We start from the raw sequence: 22,601 nt of genomic DNA, 5'->3' as shown, positions 1-22,601 counted from the left end.
ATTCATACAATATGTGATCTTTTGTGTCTGGCTTGTCTCACTTTGCATCGTGTTTTCGGGGCCCACCCGTGTTGTAGCAGGTTTTGAGGGCCAAATAATATCCCATCGCATGAGGGTAGCACGGTTTGCTAATCCACCTATCAGGTGAGGGACGCTTGGGTTGTTTCCCCTTTTTGGCCGTTAAGGCTGCTGTGAACATTGGTGTCCAAATCCTTGTACAGATGTATGTTTTCCTTTCTCTGGGGAGACACCTGGGAATAGAATTGCTGGGTCACGTGGCAGCTCTGCGTTTCAACTTCTGAGCAATTGCCAGATTGTTTCCCAAGGTGGCCGCACCATTTTGCGTTCTCACCCAAGCGCGTAAAGGTTGCAATCTCTCCCCATCCTTGCCAACACTTGTTATTATCTGTCTTTTTTATTATAACCATCCTAGTGAGTGTGAATTGGTATCTCATTAGAGGCTCATCTCACTTTATAAATAAGGAAATTAAGTCTCAAAGAGGTGAAGCAGCTTGCCCCAGCACACTCAGATAGCCAGAGAGGAAGCCAAAATTCAAATCAGGCACGTCTCCCTTCCAAATTCCCTTCTTTTTTTTTTTTTTTTCTCTTGTATCAGGCAGCTCTCCAACTGGATGACTTTGGGCCTGGCCCCGTATCTGAGTCCAAGCAGTTCTTGGGATTCACATCGGTCACGGGGCAGGGACGCTCTGGCGGTCAGCTGCTCACTGTTCACGTGCCTGGCCGGCCTACCAGCTGATCCTCATTGAACACCTACCATGGGCCCAGCTCAGGAGATAGAAATAGGTTAAGGAAGAATTGATTTCTCGAGAGCCTTCATCGAATGAAAGATGGATTCTTTGTAGCCTGTAGATTTATTATTTGCCAGCAAATGGCCAAAAGCTGGCTTGAGGGAGAGGTGGGAAAAGGAGAAGAGAGAGGGACCCCTGGCAGGAGGCCTGGAGGATGATGATTTGAGCCAGTTTAAGGAAGATTTGGCACGAATGCTGAAGGGCATGGCCAGAAAGAAGAGGGCCAAGTTAGAGAGGGGGATTAGACTACCTTCAAGGATGGGTTTGGGGATGAAGAGGGAGAAAAATTGAGCCTGGCCAGGGTAATGTGCTGTCAGGGGTACTGGAAATGAGAACCAGTTCAGTCTCCCCTCTGGAAGGCTGGCAGTTTTGGAAAAAAAAATGCTCTGGAGCCGACGGTTTTCCCTGCAACGGTTTCAGCCTGTTTGGGCTTTCACACTTCAGTTTACAGCCTCAGCCCCTGCTGTTTGCTCTCTTACTTATTCTTTTTTACAGGAAAAAAAGCCAATGAATTTTTAATCGAATCGAGCTGAGGTATTTGACCAGTGAATCAGAAAGGCTTCTAAGTCTTAGGGTGGTGGTGGTTGAGGGGAGAGGAATTCACTCTCATCTGCCCGGAAGGAGGTTAGGGCTGCAGGGAGTGATGCCCTGGGGGTTCCATCAGGTTGGCACAAGAGTGCGGACCAATCCTGCATCCTTCATGGCAGGATTTCCAAGCTCCCTGGGGGATCGTGTCTCTCAGGGACAACAGCTGACGAAGGTGCTGCTGGTGGATGAAACATCCAGCTGCACAACGTGGAAGGAACTGGAAGGTATTATGCTGAGTGAAATAAGTCCGTCAAGAAAGGACAGGTATCATATGTTTTCACTCCTGTGTGGTCTTGAGAAACTTAACAGAAGGTCATGGGGGAAGGAAAGGGGGGAAAATAGTTACAAACAGAGAGGGAGGGAGGCAAACCGTAAGAGTCTCTTAAATGCAGAGAACACACTGAGGGTTGGTGGGGGTGGGGGAGAGGGGAAAGTGGGTGATGGGCATTGAGGAGGGCACTTGTTGCGATGAGCAGTGGGTATTGTATGGAAGCCAATTTGACAATAAATTATATTAAAAAAATAAAAAACAAAAATTTGGAGAAATAAAAAAACAATTAGGACATGGGGGGAAAAAAAACAAACCAAAAAACATCCAGCTGCATGCAGACGGTCTAGCCCAGGGGGCGGCAAACTTCCCTGTAAAGGACCAGATAATTTTAGGCTTTGTGGGACACTGTGGTCTCTGTCATCTGTTCCTGTCCTCCTCCCTCCCCTGCCTCTTTTCCTCTTGTCCTTGTCCCTCTCCTTTTTCCATAACCATTTAAAAATATACAAACCATCATTATTAGCTCGTGGACTATACAAGAACACACTGTGGGCCAGATTTGCCTGTGGGCCACAGTCTGCAACCCCTGGTCTAGAGGTATCTTGGAAACTAGCTTGGATGAATTGCCCAAATTTGGGGGGCTTCATATATTTGTTGAACACCTACTGTGTGCATGCCTCCTATCAGAAAATGTTCATGTTCTTTGCAATGGAAAAAACATGAAGATAAATCAAGAAAGTCAGTTCCAGTTGCTGTGGGTGTGAAAACAATGGGCCGCGAGAGAGAAGGCCTGGGTATCTGGCCTACTTTGGTCGCCAAGGAACCTGTAGAATTACATCTGTAAAAAGGAGGCAGTAATGCGTTCTTTGCAGGATTAAATAAGCTCAGGAATAAAAATTTTGAAAAGTGCTACACAATAGAAGCCAAATTTAGAGAGTTGGGAGTTACACATACCTATGAATAATTGATTGACAGTATAAAGCTACGATCCTAGAGATGTCACAGGTTAGGAAAGAAAAGAGGTTGACTGAAATGCTGTGAATTGGGACCTACAATTTAGGCATGTATCAATTAAGATTGGGCTTAGCTGCTTCCTACAGGAAACCCAAAGTAATAGCGGCCTAAATAAGTCGTCTCGCTCTCAATTAAAGTGCAAGAAGAAGGCAGTCCAGAACTTGTAGGGCAGTCTTATGGTGTCGAGAACCCAGGATAGATCGTTTGCTCCATTATCCTTGCACGTAGCTTCTGTTCTACAAAGTTACCTTATAGTCCAAAATGGCTGCTAAACCTCCAGCCATTTTATCTGCATTCCAGACATGTGAAAGGAAGAAGGAGCAAAGAAGAAGATGCACACCAGCAGCCTTTCAAGGAAGCTTTTTAGAAGTTGGCTCCAAATACTGTTATTTATACCTAATTGGCTATACCTAGCAACAAAGGAGGCTGAGAAAGTCAGTCTTTATCCCAAACGGCCATGTGCCCAGCTAAAACGAAGACATTCTGTTTTTAAAGAGGACAGTGAACACTGAGATGGGCAACTAGCTATGCGGCTGCAAGTAGCAGATTCCTGGGAAGGATGGATGTCTGGGCGGCTGGATCACGGAGGGCTTCATCAGGGGAATGAGATTGAGCCTGGTCCTGAAGAAATGGACTGAGTTGTTTTTTTTTTTAATTTTTTTTTCAACGTTTTTTAATTTATTTTTGGGACAGAGAGAGACAGAGCATGAACGGGGGAGGGGCAGAGAGAGAGGGAGACACAGAATCGGAAACAGGCTCCAGGCTCCAAGCCGTCAGCCCAGAGCCTGACGCGGGGCTCGAACTCACGGACCGCGAGATCGTGACCTGGCTGAAGTCGGACGCTTAACCGACTGCGCCACCCAGGCGCCCCAGAAATGGACTGAGTTTTAAGTGCTAGACATAAGTGGAGAGGGCGCTCCAGGCAGCGGAATGAATGTAAGCAGAAGGGAACGCACTCAGTATGGGGGAAGATAGTGGGCAAGCTAGCCTAGCCAGGAGCACTCCCATGGAGGAGGTTTGAGAATTGGTGCTGGAAAAGATAATAAAAGCTAGCTGTAACCAGTTGGGGTCCCTACACCTTGGGCGCTGTGCGGCTCCTTGGCCACTTTGTGACTCCCCAGCAGCTCCTTCCCTTGTCCTCCCCTCCCTTTGCTATGTCACCCACATGGCGTCTTTTGCCAGGCTGCCGCCCCCCGGGAGGTGGTCCCAGGGCCTCTTGGGTGGACCCCTTCAACACAGCCCTAGTCCGTCCCTTTCCCCTGCATCCACCCAGTCTTTGGCGACACCTGGCATCTTTGCTCCACTAAACTCTGCAAGTGGATATGACTTCCTGCTCAGTGGTGTCTCTTCTTCCATCTGAGGACACAGGCTGAGCCAGTGGTCTCTTGACTTTAGACTTTTTTTGGAGTGAGTTGGGCCCTAGTGTTTGTGTTCTAGCTCTGGGGGCCTGCGGGTCAACATACCTCTCCTTCCAGCTCCAGGGTGAGGTTTTGCTTGGCTTGGGGACATGGACATGTCATGGGCAGGTGCAGGTCACTTCAGTCCTCACCATTAGCTCCGAAGTCCAAAAACTCCCACCTCCCTCCAAGCACCTCAGTCAGTCTCTAGCCTTCTCTTCTGCACGGGCTGAGATGCAAGATGGGACAGGGGCCACATAGCCAGAGTGGGCCCAACCCAAGCAAGTCCTACCCAGATGATCTGGCATCTCCCTTAAGAATGTGTGGGCATTTCACGCCTGAAATTCGCAGTTTCGGGACCTCAGGGGAGATTCCACAGCAGCAGGGCAAGTCCTCACAGAGTGTTCTGCTCGGTATATTACATTTATTGACCTCTCACCGTCCATCGGGCACCTTTAGCCCATTATCTGTGAGGTTGTTACGAGTGAAGAAATGGACAGAAGTGAGTGAGGACTGGAATATCCTGGGGGAAAATTACGAAAAGAGAGGTCAGGAAAGAGCTGGGGCCAGATTGCAGAGGCTTTTTATGCCAGGCCCAGAAGCACAGACTTTTTCCTCAGAGCACATTGAAGGATTTTGAGCAGGTTGTGATGTGGTCTCAGTTGTGCTTTTGAAAAGTTGATCTCAAAGTGTGGGATGGATTGGGAAGAGAGGGACAGATGTCTTCCCATTACAGTGTAAGCCCCGGGAAGGGGTGGGGTATGGGGAAGAGAAAGAGGGGGAAGGGGAGGTGGGGGAGAAGGGGGAAGGAGAAGGGGTGAGGGGGAAAGGAGGCAGGGGGCGGGGGAAGAGAGAGGGTTTGGGTGCTCTATTTCTTTCTTCACTTGGAAGCCTACAGTTCCTGGGTGCCCAACACATGTGAGAGAGGGTTGGATAAACAATGCAGGACCGTCTGTGGTCCTTGCAGAGGCTCACAAAGCGGAAGGGAAGAGGGAGAAGAATGCCCACGAACATGTGCAAGGCCTCTGGGACTTACAGAGGGCTTTCAGAAGTGTTACCTCGCTGGATTCCTGCACCTGTTCCACGCAGCAAGCAGGACAGATGTTCTCCATTCCACAGATGAGAAAACTGAGGCACCAGCAGATTCACGGGCTCACAGTTATACAGGTGGGTGGGGCAAAGCTGGGACTCAAATCCAGTGCTGTTTCTGTTACCTCAGGAGCATACAAGAAAGGTACCCGGAGCTCTGGGAGAGGTGCTGTTGGGCAGAATAGGGTTCTAAGGACTGGGTTCTGGAGTCAGACTGCCTGGCCCCATTTCCAACTAGCTGTGTGAACCCAGGGCAAGTCTCTTAACTTCTCTGTGCTGTAGTGCCTTCATCTGTAAAATGGGAGAACTGGTGCCTATATCCTAGAGTTGCTTGAGGCTCACTCAAGATACTGTGGGTGTGTAAAGTGCTCAGCACAGGCCTGGCCCAAAGTAAACTCTCTGTAAGTGATTCTACCATTATTATTAGATTTCGAGGTGGGTGGAACAGGGAGGACACCCCAGGCAGAACCAATGAGCCACTTCAGGGGGATGTGGCAGGGACCCAGGCCACCCTAGGACCTTCTTTCCATGTCCAGACCCCCTATAGTACCCTGTACTTCACCTTTGCTTCCTCTCCTGCATTTTCCTCCCATCTTCCTCTTCCCCTCCCTTTCCTTGTCCCATCCGTCTTCCCCTCTCCTCCCTGATGCTCCTTGCTGTTATGCTGGAAGCCCTGGGTGCTAAAGACTTTGCTTACACCTCCCCATTCTCTTCATGTGACTGTGGGCCAAGAGCCAGCCTTCCAAATTGCTTTGACATCCACTGAGGAGCATGTTCCAAAAATATCAGCTGTTTACCAGGTCTGCTAAAGGACATGGCCAGGGCATCTGGCTTTTCCTGGGGGAGAGAGGTTTCTGTAGACAAATGTCTCCCTTTTCCTTATACTATTTCTCCTGATCCTTAGTCCAAATGGTCTCTTTTTATTAAAAGGAGACACACACACACACACATGCGTGGGTACGCATGTGCACGTGCGCACACACGCACACACACACACACCCACACACACATAGAGACAGAGAGAAGAGAATATTATTACAATCTGCCCTCTGGTTTCATGGAAGGAGAGAAGAAGGGAGAACAGGCTCTGTGGTTATCACAGCCATTAGTGGGAGATTATTTGTTCATCAGCCTATAAAAAGTTCCTAGCCTTGGCCAAGGTAATTACCAGCCTAGGTGGTTGGCCACACTGGGGCACAGGGGAGGTGAGGCTGTCATTTCCAATTTACCAGCCTCCATTTGCTACTTGGTCAAGGGGTTCAAATGAAAAGGTTAATTAAGAATCAGGCAATTTGCTCATCAGGTTAAATCATGTACACACAGCACAAAGGCCATGTCTACCCATAACTGCTTTGAAAAACCAATTCTATTCTGCATGCATTTATTGACATACCACACCTCATCTCTCACTTTCACCTCCTCCACCCCGCCCCCAATACATTCCCATCTTTTCTGGAACATGAGTGTACTAGGCTTTGTTCATTATAGGGCGCTACTTTTTTGGTACTCATTTGGGAAATAGGGCTTGTACCACAGTGAAGAGAAGCCTACACATGCATGGACTCCTTTCACATGAGCCATTTGCCCTGGGCAAATCACCTCCTTTGTCTCAGGGCCAGTTGGAATAGATCCTCAATTTCTAATCACGATGATCTATGGGAGGAGGATAGATGGTTGGTCTGTGTCAAGATGGTCTTGAACTATCTTGGATGATTCTTTAAACTATGTGCCCTCCAGGGATTCTGATATGTGCCCCCCACCACCACTCAATGTTGTCCAAGTTTATTGGTATATTTAGTGGATGCTGTGGGTCACCCTGATCCTTCCTGCAGGACCAAGGTCTTCATTCCTCCAGCTGCTGTGACTCTTGGCAGATGATTGACTTTCATCTGAGTCCCTTTCCAGGAATTGCCCTCAGCCCAAACAACCAACTTTCTTAAGGTCATTCCACCTTCCTGCTTCCTGGCAGCAGCGTGCATCCAACTATGGATATGGGGGTGTAAATACCCATCCTTTTGCACTCAGAAGGGTCAGATCAGTCCAGAAATCTCTGTATAATAGGCTGAGAACTTTGTTGAAACTTCAGATCAGTTCAGCTCCTCTCTCTGCCCAATCCTACTTCCTTCATTCTCTCCCCCTGCCCTCACCCCCGGTTGTTGATGCCAAAGTACCTTCAATAAATCTCCTTTATGCAAATCTCCATTTTAGAGTGTCTCTCAGGTAACCCAACCAGGGTTGGGTTTAGGATCATCAAATCCAGTGAACACCAGGGCTGTCCATTAATTCAGCAAACACGTGTTTGGCATCTATGATGACTCTAGCCCTAGAAGTCTTCCTGGATAAGGAAGGATGCCAAGTGGGCCTTAAAGGGTAGGCAGAATATGGAAGGAAGGAGGAGAGGAAATGAATTTAATAGAATCATTATATGTATTGTGGTGGTCCTTCCTGTTTTCATGTCAGCTTGTGGAACATCCCTCATAACAGAGATAATAGCAAATGGGTGGATATTTGAAATTATCCTGGATGGCCAAGATCACTAATTCTAGCTCTAGAATGGCACTATCTAATCTCTAATGGGTGCTGGATTATTGCCCATTGAAAATTCTATCGTGTTCCCATTGGCACAGCTCCCCCCCTTCCCTTTAAAGTGGTGACCTCCTTCTACCCTATGGCCAGAATCAAATAGGAGGAAGTTCCTAGCCCCATGGTATTATTTGCAGCCTTTGTCTTGAGCCTACCACCTCATCCCACTATGAATCTTCTGTCAATTGTCCTTGGGTGCCTCCGCTTCTGGTCTCTTGTCTTGCCCCCTGCCCAGGGCTTTTCAGACTCTCCTGAGCTCTGGTGATTGAGGTTGCCCTCCTAACTGTCACCTTTTGACTCCCTCCCCACTTACAGTCCAGACATGTTTTTACTCCATCTTTCTCCTCTCATGCCAGATGTCTCCCCACTCCAGTGCAGCCCAGACTCTATCCCAGCATTGCCCCAGGTGGCTGGGTGTTCTGCTGGCCTATAATCCCATGGCCACAGACCAAGTTCAGCATTATTGGGAAGGGTATCTGCAGCTCTTAGGGGGTTAGGGTCTGTGGCTCTGGCTGGAGCACATGACTGAAATGGTCTCATTCTAAACAAAACAAGAAATGCTGTGAGGTCCCTTATTTCCAGTGCCCTTCATTTCTACTCCCAACTGCCATGGTGTGGCTTCTGGGTCCTGGTGCAGGCTCCTAAGAAAAAGGCAGGTTTGAGTGGAGCCAAGACCTCAGTGAGGCAGCTGGAGGCTTCGCATTGAAGGAAACCAGGAGAGACTTGAGAAAACAGCCTGGGAGGAGGAGGAAGAGGTGGGGAGGTTCTGTCCATGGTGCTGAACAACAATCCCAGAAATAATTAGTTGTTGGGCTTCTATTTGAGTCTCAGCATTCAACCGTGTACTGTGAAGAACCCAAAGGACATAAGGAACCAAGTTCCTGCCATAAAAGGTCCTTTAATCAAGTCGGAGACAATAAAACACCCACATGAGAAAATATAGGAATAATCCTAAATGGTCCATATGATGATGGGTCTCAGAAAACTGCATGGGAGCAAGGTTCTGGCTGTCTTGATAAAGGGATCCCTGAGGCAAGCCCCGTTTTGGGGTCTGTGCTCTTTAGAGGAAAAAAAACCACTTTATAATGAAATGTTCTTTCTTTAGTCGCCATAGCATCCCCTAGAATATTTAAAGCCTAAAGGTCTTGGATATAAACTAGTTGATCTAACTGCAGCAGTTTAAATTTAGGTGCTAATGCTATGTTTGAAATGTAAGCACGTGATTGGCTTTTAGTTATGTCTTTAAAAAGGATTGGTGGGCAATTTTTGTCTGGATGCCCATCCCCAGACCATCTGGCCATGGTCTCTCAACCCTTGCTTGTTATAGTCACACCCAGATGATCCTATAAGCAGGAGGCTCCAGAGGCTCACTGCTGAGTGCTGTCCCTTCTCAGTTCTTCCTCTACCCTCAGCATTGTCAGGACCTGAGCCTGATGGGACTATGCTCATCCCCCTTCTCCACTCCCAGTATGTGCCCACCCCTTGCCTTGAAAAGGAAGAGGCTGCACCTTTGGATTCCTCCTTTAGCTAGGGACCTCCCTGCCTACCCCCTGGGTTTCAGGATGGACAGGAGGAGGCAGCTTGTCTGCACCTTCCTTCCAGAAGGTATCTTTGTGAAGATCAACTGCTCACAGAGGAAAGGAGCTGCTTTAGCTCTGTCATTGAAATGGGAAAAACTGATATTTCATCTGACCAATATACTGATCCCTGACTAACTTGCTGTATGAGGGGCAGGTGACATGTCTATAGGTCTCAGTTTCTCTCTTAAAACAAGAGGAGTTGACAAGATGGTTGAGCAGGGTTCTTGTTTGTTCATCTTCACAGTTTCTGAATCAGAACATGTTGGTTTGGTCCTTACTTACATTGTACGTATATGTCCTTCATCTGTCTACCTAATTCCCTGAAGTCTTAACTCCATGAGAGCTAAACTCAGGGAATTCTCTATCCATGGGCATACTCTTTATTCTTATGTGACTTTATTTGGTGTCCTGCAAAGGATCTAGGCTAGACAACATGGAGCCTAAAGGAACCCTTCACCCATCTCTCCCCTGAGAACTTAATCAGAGTCAGCTTCACTAGCAAGCTCCTTTAATTTCCATTAACTCTCAAGAGAAAAGGCAGGAGGCATGACCAGCCTCAAAGCCTCACTACCCTGGAATGAGAAAAGAAAAGAGAGAAGAATAGATTTTCTTTTCAATCAATAGATTGGCCTATAGACAAAACATTCATTGACAGGGCTTCAGGAAGGGACCGAGTGACACCAAAAGGAGGCTGGTGCAGATAGGAAGGTGGAGATAAGACAGAAAATCCCAATTCAGTATATGATAAAGATTGCCCAAGAAGGTTTTTCAAGAGAAGCTTTAAGAAGAGGCATTGAAACAGGATTTGTGAGCAATGGAGATAGTCATATATTGCAAAGACAAAAGCTGTAATTGGCGAGTCCAATGTGTCTGGGGTGAGGGCAAGGTTAGTAGGCTCCAGTGGGCCAGTTGAAGAAAGTGTGAGAAGTGTGTGGTGAGATGCAGGATGGTGGGGTAGACAGATGACCACAGCATTGCATGCTAGAGTCTAGAGTTGCTTCAATAAGAGCAAATGAGATGTCGGTCTTGACGCTGGGTCTCTGTGGGTTGAGTTTTTGTTCTGGGACTCTTAAGCTTGGGGAGACTTTAGGGTTCCAGACATAAGTTGGTGTGAGTATGTGAATATGTGTGGAGAAGAAAAGGGAGATGGATTTCACTTAGGTCATTATGGTTTGATCCAAATTAGTTTTAATTTGGTCAAGAGAATTAACTCAATGTTTATTAGCAATTGGTAATTAGCTCCAACTCAGCCCAGGCCCCAGGGACTGGCTGTCAGGCTGTGTAATTATTTCCTTGCCAGGAGAGAAGAGAATGGGGCTTCGGTGTTTGGTAAATACTGGGTTGGGGTAGATAAATGGATTTTTTTTCTTTCGGTCCATCAATGTCATCAATTTTGTTATTCTCAATTGCTGCCCCAGTGGATCTTACAGCACCACCCCCAACACATCCCTGGAAATTCTGTTACATTTAGCATGGCTAGGGACAGGAGAGGAACTGCTGGGGTGGGTATCTGGAGGAGAGTCTGGGGCTCTATCTTGGAGGGAAGCTCAGTCATATCTGGATGGGCAGTAGAACTGCACCAGCCATGTATATGAAGTTATCTCTAACCTCTTGCCTCCAGCCTCAGTTCTTACCATACTTTTCAGGTGCTATGCTGACTTAACATAAATCCAGGACTCTTCTCTTCCATGTCTCCCTCTTGCTTTCTTTCCAGCAGCATCAACACTGAGGCAATGCTGGGTTTCACCACTCCCTGCTCTCACTAGCCCCATCTGCACCAGGGGCCAGTCTTGGGAGCTGCAGGAAGGGTGGGGAAAGCATGTTGGGTCTGTTGACATGAGTGAGTCACTCTGAGTGGGAGTAGATGACAAAGGGAATATGACTCAGTGAAGGGAATAGAATGTGGGTGAAGGCAAGGGGTTTGCACATCTTCACCTGCCCAAGGAAATATGGAAGCCCAAGGGTCTTGGGGAGGGAGCAGCTGGTGCCCATTGATATTGGCCTAATGGCGTGACCATTCTCAGGTCTCTCTTTGTGTTGCCCATGTGTATGGCATTGTCTTCTGGATATTGTCCCATCTGCATTCTTTGCCACTTCCCTGAATATTTTGTCTTGGCCTCTTTAGCCCTTCTTAGCCAGTGTGGTTGGTGAACAGAAATTTCAGGGAATCTGAAACCAGTGCCCTCCCCCCAGCTACTGGGTCCACATCTATCAGAGGGGAATGTAGCTAGTTGCTAGTGTCCTGGCCTGAGTTTTGGAGCAGAGTCTGCCATGGAGAAAGAGACTTAAGAGTCTGTCTTAGTCACTGGACATTGCAATGGCCTATGTGGCCTCTCTTTTTGGAAAATGAGGAGAGGGATATTATCCTGACTGCTATAGGCTGCTGCTTTTTTCTGTGGCCGGCACCTTGAAAGGAGTAGGGGGACAAACTGTTCTGAGGAGGCCAAACTATGTAAGGAAAAAGAGCAAGGAGGTGCTGCCACAGGCCACATAGGACTGGCCATTACTGACCTCAGGGTCTTTGCACATGCTATTCCCTTCATATAGAAGACTCCTTCAGTATATCTGGATGGCCAATTCCCTCACTTCCTTTAGGTCTTTGTTCACATAGCACCTTCTTAGTGAGGCCTCCCTGACCACACTACTTTAAAATGTCACCCCACCCCCATCATTTTTTATTCTCCCTTCCTGCTTTATTTTTTATCCATATTACTTATCGCCATCCAATATACTATATCTTCGATTTATTCACTGTATTTATTGAACATCTTTTTCCACTAGAATGCAGGCTTCATGAGGGGAGGGAATTTTGTCTGTTTATTCACTGCAATACCTCCTGTGTCTAGAAAAGCGCCTGGCATGAAGAAGGTGCTCAGTGAATCTTAGCTGAATTAGTAAATTAATGAAGACAATTCTTTTTTTAAGTTTATTTATTTATTTTGAAGGAGAGAGAGCACACGTAGGGTAGAAACAGAGAGAGGGGGAGAGAGAGAGAATCCCAAGCAGGCTTCCCACTGTCAGCACAGAGCCCAATGCAGGGCTCAAACTCACGAACCATGAGATCGTGACCTGAGCCGAAGTCAAGAGTCAGACACTTAACCAACTGAGTCACCCAGGCGCCCCTAATGAAAACAATTCTTCAAACAGGAGATCAGTCCAGGAATGTGTTACCCGCTGTAGAAGATGAAGTCTCAGACTGGGATTCGGGAGTGCTGGTCTCACGCCCCAGCCCTGCCCACCAGCAGCAAAGTAGAGATAAGGTAGCCCATCGTGCATTCCTCCAAGCAATTATGAAAATCAAGCCAGGTGATGCTAGTAAAAGCATGCTATAAAGTATAAAGGGCTTCCCCTCATGGTCCTCATTCTGACTACCATTTTGACTGGGGCTGACCTGAATGACAGTGTGGGCACATGAGGTTGGGACAGTTAGAGATTCCTTGGAGGAAGTGAGTCTTGAGCTGGGCTCTGAATGTACAGGGAACAACACTGGCACAGGCCCAGAGGAGCAAGGAATTTGGGATGAGAGAGAAGCAGGGCCTCTGTGGAGATAGTTTCTGGTGTTAATTCTAAACAGGGACGAGGGATGCTCCTGGATGTCGTGGCCACAATTTCTCAGGCTAGTTGCCCTGGCTTAGCGGTATTCTACTCAACGCATGCCTGTTACAAGCAGCTGCGACCCACTGCACTGCCTTGGTGTGTTGCTGGTTGGCAAAGATGACAGACAGCCTCAGGCAGTAGAGACAAGTGTCCAAAGGTTGCAGCTGGAAGGCCAGGGACTCCAGCCCTCCTCCTGGGGCCCTGCAGCTACGCACTTTGCACAAGGGCCAATTAAGCTACCCTTGACTTCTTCCAGTGTTACAGCTTTTTGCAGTCACCATTCCTGACTACAGTTTCTATGTGTCTTCGTGCTATTCTCAAGAGAGAACATTTCTGGTGCCCTTGAATCAGCCTATGGATGGAGCAGTCACTTGCCCACCCCTCCTCCAAGCCCCTGTGGTCCAGAGGGGGGAAGGTCGCATGGTACATGACGGGAAGATACCTGGCCTCTCCCTTTAGTGTTGGGGAGCAGGGAGAATTGATTGACAGATGCAGTTGGGCAGGAAAGCCAACTGGCTGAAAGTTGAGTTCAAGCCCTCAGTGCCACCTTGGGAACCAGGGCTCAAAGGGTGGATTCTGGGAGAAAGAAAAAAGGCTGTCCCTATAGAGATTCTGCCTGAACTTTAAGCTTTATCTTCATTGTCCCCTTGCTCACTCACCAACCCCCAGCGCCCACCTCTGCCTGTGCTGTCTCCCTGCCTGGTTCTTCTCCATTGTTCTTCTCCCTTGATTCATACCCCACCTGTTCTTCAAGCTCAACTCTGCCCCATCTGCTGCCAGAGTACTTCCTTAGTCACTCCAGCCCCTTGGTGTTACCCCTTCTCTCCTTCCTCCCTCTTTCCAAGGTCATTCCCAGCCCCCTTGGCCCTCAGCGTGAGCTTTCTTGTGACAGACGGCTTCTGTAGGATCATCTCACATTGCCGTTGGCTCTGCTAACTACTCAGGCCTTGTCTTTCCAAGGTCAACAACACAAATATGCATCTCTCCTCAGGCCTTTGCTGGGCACAGAGATCCACAGAGCTAGGGCTGGAAGGTGTTTTAACCATCTTCAGGTCAAATCTCCCTATTTTAGAGATGAGAGACCGGAGGCCCAGAGAAAAGGAATGTTTTGCCCGTAAGCAAAATCGCAGAGGCAGGGGCAGAGCTGGGAGTGGAATTCAGGTCTTTGAGCTCCTTGCTTCGGAGAGGAGGATGAGAAGGAAGGAAGGGGCTTTGGCTGTGAAGTTGGTACCACAAGGCTGGAGAGTAAACCAGAGCCCAGGCGACCAAGGGCAGTCAGGGAGGCCTCACGCACCTGAGAGCCAGTGCTCGCCCAACACCCAGCGGAAGCAATGGCACAGAGATGCCCACATGCCCCTCCTGCTTGGAGGGGCTCAGACCCTGATATCTTAGCAGGAGCCATTTGTACCTTTGGGAACAGGTGTTCCCCCCTACTCCCTCCACCCCACAGAACAGACATTCCTCCCTCCCCCCTCCCTGCTTCCTCTTTTAAAATGCAGATCTCTCAGAGATGGGCTGAAGGACATTGATGGCAGAGAGCTCTGGAGTGGTCCTTGCAGGGAAAGGGAGGGGTGGTGGTGGAGGAGCCTTACAATGTCACCTGTTTCATGGGGCGCCTGGGTGGCTTAGTTGGTTGAGTGTCAGAGTTCAGCTCAACTCAGGTCATGATCTCGTGGTTCCTGAGTTCTAGCCCCACATCGGGCTCTCTGCTCTCAGCCTGTCAGCACAGAGCCTGCTTTGGATACTCTGTCCCTCTCTCACTCTACCTCTTCCCCACTTGCACTCTCTCTTTCTCTCTCTCTCTCTCTCAACAAATAAATAAAACATTTTAAAAAATTGTTACAATGTCACCTGTTTCTCAACCTGGCTCTGGCCATGGGCATGGTGTTTCCTGATAGACAGATGATCTGAATGAAAGCCAGCCCAGGGACCCAGGGGGAATAGTTTCTTTCTTTTTTATTTTTTAATGTTTATTCATTTTTTTAGAGAAAGAGAGAAAGGGCGTGAGTGGGGGAGGGGCAGAGAGCGAGGGAGACAAAGAATCCGAAGCAGTCTCCAGGCTCCGAGCTGTCAGCACAGAGCCCGACACGGGGCTCGAACTCCCGAACCTGGAGATCATGACTTGAACTGAAGTCGGACACTCAACCAACTGAGCCACCCAGGTGCCCAAAAAAAACCATATATTTTTTAATGTTTATTTTTATTTTTGAGAGAGAGAGTATGTGAGCAGGGGAGGGGCAGAGAGAGAGAGAGAGAGGAGGGGCAGAGAGAGGGCGACAAAGGATCTGACAGCAGCGAGCCTGATGCAGGTCTCGAACTCATGAACTGTGACATCATGGCCTGAGCCCAAGTCAGCCACTCAAGTGACTGAACCATCAGGGAGAATAGTTCCAATGAAATGTGTTATTATCAGGGTTCTGCTGCTCTGCGAGGGAGAAGCAGGTTAAGCTGAGCTTTCCCCACGCCCCCCAGGGGAGGACTGGTCTTCGGGGGCCTGGTGATCCCGACCTCAAGCCAAGGGCACTGCTGTGACTGTCTGATCCCACCCTGTTTCATCTGTTTCAGACCTTAGGGTGGGAAAGGCTGCGTGATTATTGCCATTTTGCAGGTGGGAAGAGTGAGCCCCACAGCGGCCAAGTGGGTGTGGAGAAAACAGACACGTGGAGAAGGAAGTGGAATGGAGGCTGGGGCCTAGTGCAGGCTCTGCCCTAACTGGCTGTGCGATGTTGTCCACACCTTTTTAGTTTTCTGGGTTTCTTCACTCGGTTGTGTAGGTTGGACCAGATCAGTGACTCAGACTACTTTTTACCATCCACGACTGCACGGGCTTGCCCCTCCCTTGGGCTCCTTTAGGACCACCCCAGGACCTGTTACAGGACAAACCCTTACCCTCCTGCCCACAAAGCTCATCAGAACAATGGCCAAGAATGGCATTGCGGGGATCTGTCCTAATTTATATAACCCAACTCAAAGCTTTTGCACTTGATGTTTAGGAACAAATGATGTACCAAGCCCCTGGGTCACTGTCTCAAGAAACTCCAGCCTTCCAGGTCCTGCTGCCCTGGGGCTAAGACGCCCTGCTTCTGGGTTTCTGGCCCAAGCAGTCACCCATTCAGGGGTGGCTGGGCCAGGGCTGGGTGCCCAGCCTCCAAACCCTTCATTGATCAGGGTCTGCTGCGGCCCCCGGTCCCCACCTCCCGCTGTCTGGACACCAGCCTCCTGTGGATGGCCAGGAAAACTGGTCAAATGCCCAGATTCCTCCGCGGGGCTGGTGCAGATTCCGCTCAGCGCCCTTCCTGGCCCGCTCCCTCGGGCTCTCAGCTGTCTTTCCCCACATCTCTGTGTCTTTCTCTGAGTCTCTAGCGAATACCGCCACACAGGAAGCCTGATTTACCAAGGCTTGCAAGGGGTCTTGAGACGCTAATGGCTTCCCTGGGGACGACAGGCTGGGGCGGCGGCTGGCAGGGAAGGCAGGCTGCGCAGCAACTCTCACCCTGGTGCTGAGTCCTGTGGTCTCCCTCGGCTGTTACCGCTGAGGATCGCTGATCAAGGTCACTCCTGCCTCCCCGGGGGGACAAGCCAGGCTCAAGGGCAATGCTGGATTGCCTTGCGGGGGACCTCTAGGCAGCACAGAGGGCCTCCCTGCTAAACCCAGACTGAAATTTTTTCTTGCCCTAGGCCCAACCCCGTGTTGATTTCAGATATGCCATTTACAGGCATAGACTGTGGCTCAGAGAGAGCAAGTACTTGCCTAGGGTAACACAGCCGGCCAGAGACAAAGCAGGAATCCCTCCAAGCCCACGGCCCAAACCAGAGTGAGGAAAGCCAGGAATTGGAACTCCATTTACAGATGGAGAAAAGGGGACTCGTGTCTTCCTCCCTTTGCCCTGGGTGGGTGAACACCCTCTTCCTGCACCCCGCCCCACCCCCACTTGCCTCTCCTTATGAGATTCCAGCCAAGGCAGTGTCTTTTTTCGTTCAAGAAAGAAGAGAATCTTCATTTCCTGCCAGTAGAAATCAATAATTTATGAATTGTCCCAGCCAGAGCAAAGAGTGATTTTTTAAAAATGCGTCTTAAAATACTATATTAATAAGTATTCCAAAGAGTGAAAATATTTGAATTAGGGGAAATGAATGTTTTACGAGCTGGTGGGGAAGCAATCCCCTGAGATGGGCAGGGATGGCGGGGGAAGCGGGAGTCTTGGATTGGGGCTGGCTTGATTGTTCTGAGGCTCCAAGCCTGAGCTGCGGTAACTCGAAGGGCAGAGTGGGTGCAGAATGGGGCCCAGCCAAGGGCCTGGAAGGTCTCCATCCCTAATGCTTGTCAGGTGTTGGCCGCATGTGTCCTGGTCTGAAACTACTGTGGATTTTAAGTTCTGGCTTCTTGGGACCTGCTCCCCTGGAACGGTCCTCCAGGACTTCCTTCCCGGGTAGCTGTAGGGAGAGTCATCATCCTACAGCCATATATTACTGTTCAGTAGCTATTCACTGTCTCCTCTTTGCTGTGAGCTGATTATACTGCTCCGCCCCTGCCAGGGACTGTGGCTTTGCCAATGGAATGTGGGTGGACATGACTTACGGCTCATCCAAACAGAGGCCTTATATCTGCCTGCCGGACCACTCCGGCACGCTCCGGCCCTGAGAAGAGCGTGCCTCATGCGGTCACTTCTCCTTCTGCCTGGGTCCTGGGACAGAGACACGTGGAGCAGAGCTGAATCCCAGCCACAGCCGGGACAGGCCACCGCAGCCAGCCTGCACACTTGAGAGCTCGTTGTCATGAGACGTGGAGATTTGGGAGTTGTCACAGGGCATCATCACAGAAAAGTGAATCTGCCCTCCCAGCTCTGCTCCCTCCGTATCCTGTTGGAGAAGCATCTTCTTGTCCCTCAGACAGGTGCCCCCATTGTCAAATTCATTCCTTTCGAAGGGTACCTGCTTTCCTTCCAGAATATGCTCCCCCTGGGGAGGGTAGAGCAAGTTCCCCCAGTTTTTTTTCCATCACAACAGTCCTTTTACAGCATCGACTCATGTCTCAGACCCCCAAGGTTTAGTGGATGTATTTTGGTAACCATGGATTGGGATCAAGTTGGGGGGGATCCCAATGAGAGATGCAGTGATAAAAAAGCAGCTACGAATTATATTTTACTATATATTTTATCCAATATAGTAATGGTTGATGAACATTTGAAAAGCAGCACACAAGGGCACCTGGGTGGCTCAGTCGTTTAAGCGTCTGACTTCGGCTCAGGTCATGGTCTCACGCTTCGTGGGTTCGAGCCCACGTGTGCTGACAGCTTGGAGCCTGGAGCCTGCCTTGGATTCTGTGTCTCCCTCTATCTCTGCTCCTCCCCAGCTCACACTCTGTCTCTCTCTGTCTCTCAAAAATAAATAAACATTAAAAAATTTGAAAAGCAGCACGCAAACATAAAAGGTGTAGTGTTTATTCCATTATTATTTGATACAGTGTAGATTCACAGATTCCTTGCGATCCGAGACTCTGAGGTACCCAGGAAAGAGAGTGACTTTTGCTGTAAGAGAGACCACTTGCCAGCAAGGACCTCAGGCTTTCCAGACCTCAGTTTTCTCTTCTGTAAAATGGTGATAAACACGCCTATGCTATAGGATTTTGTAATAGGTAAAAACATGAATGATAAAGCACTTGACAGACATGGGGGGTCTTGACTAATCTTCCCGTTCTTTGTTGCTTATCTAGTTCTGTGATCATAGCCCAGATTTAGAGCTGACTCTCAGCCTCAGTTTCCCCATCTGCAGAATGGGGAGCACACTACTTGTCTCCGTATTGCTGGGGGATGACCCAGAGTTCTTAATGTGAATGAACCTGGTGCACAGTAGGGACAAAAGCAACGTCTGCAGTGTCTCGCTGGCTCATTCGGTTAAGCTTCCGACTTTGGCTCAGGTCATGATCTCACCGTTCGTGAGTTCAAGCCCCACTTCAGATCCTCTGTCTCCCTCTCTCTCTCTGCCCCTCCCCTGCTCACTCTCTCTCTCTCTCTCTCTCTCTCTCTCTCTCTGTCTCTCTCTTTCAAAAATAAACAAATATTGGGGCCCCTGGGTGGCTCAGTCAGTTGAGCGTCCGACTTCGGCTCAGGCCATGATCTCACAGCTCGTGAGTTCGAGCCCCGCGTCAGGCTCTGTGCTGACAGCTTGGGGCCTGCAGCCTGCTTCAGATTCTGTGCCTCCCTCTCTCTCTGCCCCAACCCACTCTCATTCTGTCTCTGTCTTTCTCAAAAATAAATAAACATCAAAAAAATTAAAAAAAAATAAAAATAAACAAATAAATATTTAAAAAAGAAAAAAAGACAGTAACTTTCTCCTTGCTATGGTCACTGGCTGATGTTTTTTTCCTGACCACGTGCCAGTCACACCTCTTCCAAACAGCTTTCCTAGGCCCCCACTCCACTCGGGAGCCTCCGTCAGGACAAAGCTCTTGTCCAGGAACGCATTCATCCCAGGCTAAAGACCTGACCGCTGATGTCAGTAAGAGGAGCCCTCCCTGTAAATTAATTTAAGATCTTGTTTACATGCCTCAACCGTGATCATGTGCTCCTTTGACCTACAGCCCTGCACCTTAATTAAAGCAATTAGTGCACGGCAGTGAGTGACAGCCTGGGTTTCGCAGGCCTCTGCCAGGTTCCCACTTGCCTGCACTGCCCGAGGCCAGGCTGGGTCAGCCTGTCCCCACCTGGTGTTCGTAACATGGCCAGGCTCCCACCTAGGCGACGCCATCACTCTTCACAACAGAAACTGAAAATGGAATGCCACCAGGTGGGGACAAGGCGAGGCGGGGACCAGCCAAGGCGGAGGAACGTTTGGCGGAAGCAGGGACCACGCCTTTTTTTTTTTTTTTTTTTTTTTTAGCACATACTTACTATTTTCACCTTAGTAACTGGGCCACGGTGACCGGTATCAGCCTCAGCCTCCTGGGGACCAGGACATGCTCTCCCCACCCACATCCTTTTGCTCTCTGCTCTGAGGACGGTGGCAGGATATTCCTATTACCGATAGCTAGGACTGTGCTGACACACAGTTCTAAATGTGGTGGTTAAGAGCTCCAGTTCTGGGTTTGGCTCTTAGGTTGGCTGTGTGACCGTGAACAAATTGCTTAACCTCTCTGAGTCTCGAGTTTTCTCAGCAGCAAAATGGGGCTACAGTACCACCGGCGGGTAGGGCTGTCCTGGAGGCTAGAGGAGGTAATGGTTGCAGGGGGCGCAGTGCAGTGACTCACACATCAGTAGAGCTCAAGGATTGTCAAATATCATCACGCTTTGCTGATGAGATGACTTCTCCCAGTCACCCCATGGAGAGCTGACCTTAGTTCCCCTTTAAAGATGAAGATCTGGAAATTCGGAGAAGTTAAGTAACTTGCCTGAGGTCACACAACAAATAGAACGTGTTGAGCCTAGCTCTTTGTGGCTCTCTGTGACTCAGTTTCTCCCTAAGCGGCTTGGCCTGGATCAGGGGCCCCAGACAGCACCTCTTGGATGGGCTATATCAGAACCATCTAGAAAAATATTTTTAAAATATAGATCCCTGGCCCCACCCTGTGGAAGATCTGCTCCAGTAGGTGGGACGGGGCCTGGGAATTCGTGTTTTTTTTTATAAATTTTTTTTAATGTTTATTTATTTTTGAGAGAGAGAGAGACAGAGCGTGAACAGGGGAGGAGCAGAGAGAGAGGGAGACACAGAATCCAAAGCAGGCTCCAGGCTCTGAGCTGTCTGCATGGAGCCCGACGCAGGGCTCGACCTCACAAACCGCGAGATCATGAGCTGAGCCGCCCAGGTGCCCCGGGAATCTGTATTTTTAAATGTTTCCCCAGGTGATTCTGATGCTCAGTTAGGCTTGGGAACCACGCTGCCTGTCTTTGTGTGTTCCCCTCCCTCCGCTGCCATCCTGCACCCTGGCCCGGGCTGGGTGGCTGCCGCAAAGAGTTTAGGGATTAGGACCTGCTGGTTGGAAGGAGGGACAGCTTTCCAAGACAAACAGGAACCTTGCCAGACGCCTTGGGGCAATCTCAAGCTCCATGAGAACCGCTTTCATTTTTTACTGGGGAGGAGGCTCTTCTCAGCTGGAAAGATTCCTTCTGATGTAATTAGATTCCCTTTTTTCATTCCCTCCAGAAGCATCCCCTAAACACACACACACACACACACACACACACACACACACACACACACACACAGGAATCTAATCTGAAGTGCTGTCCAGGCCTTCATGTTGCCCATATGTTGAAACAGCTGAGTGTATGGAAATTGCTGGGGATGGGGGACAGGGTGGGGACAGCTAGACTTTTTCATTTGTCTCCAGTGGAGTAGGGCTGCATGTACCTGCTATGAGGGTGCGGGGGTGGGGGTAGGGTCCCGTGGGAAATGCATGCCTTTTTTTTTTTTTTTTAAGTTTTTGGAGAGGGATGGGAATGGTCTCCCAGGGTGGGCTTTGAGACAAGAAGAACAACACGTGACCCGCAAGAAACAAGGGTCAACCATGACAGGAAAGCTCACTTAGACTGTAGAAAGAACTGTTCTGCTTTTATTTTTATTTTCAAAAATTGTTTAATGTTTATTTTTGACAGAGAGAGAGAGAAAGAGAGGAGGAGGAGTGGGGGAAGGGCAGAGAGAGAGGGGAAACACAGAATCCAAAGCAGGTTCCAGGCTCTGAGCTGTCAGCACAGAGCCCCACCCGGGGCTCGAACTCACAGACCGCGAGATCGCGACCTGAGCTGATGCTTAACTGATGGAGACACCCAGGTGCCCCAGAACTGCTTTATTTTGTTTTGTTTTGTTTTGTTTTAACGATTTTATTGGTTAGAATCAAAGCAAAATCCAGAACTTACAAAAGGGTATCCCATGAAAAGTGCCTCTGTGACTTCCCATACTCAGTCCCACCCCACAGGCAACCACCGCTCCACTCCCTTACAAATCCTTCCAGAGACCGTCTATGTCGATAAAGGCAGATGACTTTTGTTCTTCCCGAAAAGGTAACGTGCTATCCACTCTCTTTTGCCCCTCGATTTTTCCGCTTTACTTGAAGATCTTTCCATATCAGCACATAGAGAGTAGCTACATTTTTTTAAAGAGTAGCTACATTAAAAACATTTTTTTAAAAGTTTTATTTAAGTAATCTCTGCACCCAACATGGGGCTCAAACTCATGACCCCAAGATCAAGAGTTTCATGCTTTTCCAACTGAGCCAGCCAGGCGCCCTGAGAGTAGCTACATTTTTTAAATGGTTGCTGGTATTCTATCTTAAGGCTGATTCATTTAATTAACCTTCTATTTAGACATTCAGGCCATTTTCCAATTTTTTGTTTTATGAGAGGTGCATCAATACATTAGCCCTACAAAAATGCACTTCTGTTCTTAATCTCTGGGATAAATATCTAGGGGTAGAATTCCTGGGTCAGAAGGCATATGAATTTTTAATTTTGATATGGTCAAACGGCCTCTTTTAGAGATTGTACCAATTTACACCCTCATCAGCAATATACAAAAATGTGTTGGCAAATATATTTTATCTTTGCTGATTTGCTAGCTAGGTGAAAAAAAATGCTGTCTCCTTGTAGGCTAATTTGCATTTCTTTTATGAATGAAGTTGAGCCTCTTTTCATGTGTCTGAGAACTATTTGTTCTTCCTTCTTTGTGAACCATTTATATTCTT

General features: G+C 48.7%; 1 long non-coding RNA gene across 9 annotated transcripts in view; it reads left to right on the top strand.

Moving 5' to 3' along the window:
- Positions 1 to 22,601, top strand: part of LOC131497131 (uncharacterized) — a 64,568-nt gene that overhangs the window by 26,345 nt on the left and 15,622 nt on the right. The window contains exons 9-10 of one of the 9 annotated variants that reach the window (XR_009254790.1): positions 2,980 to 3,297; positions 3,544 to 3,738. The exons of the other annotated variants lie outside the window; for them this stretch is intronic. This is a non-coding gene — a long non-coding RNA (uncharacterized LOC131497131). Of the gene's footprint in view, positions 1 to 2,979; positions 3,298 to 3,543; positions 3,739 to 22,601 lie in introns of those variants that run through there. 9 annotated transcript variants of the gene reach the window in all.

The sequence above is a fragment of the Neofelis nebulosa genome, chromosome 16 (genome assembly GCF_028018385.1).
Source record: "Neofelis nebulosa isolate mNeoNeb1 chromosome 16, mNeoNeb1.pri, whole genome shotgun sequence".
Classification (NCBI taxonomy): Eukaryota; Metazoa; Chordata; class Mammalia; order Carnivora; family Felidae; genus Neofelis; species Neofelis nebulosa.
Note: the sequence above shows the minus strand (reverse complement) of the source record. Positions and strands in the feature narration are given on the sequence as shown.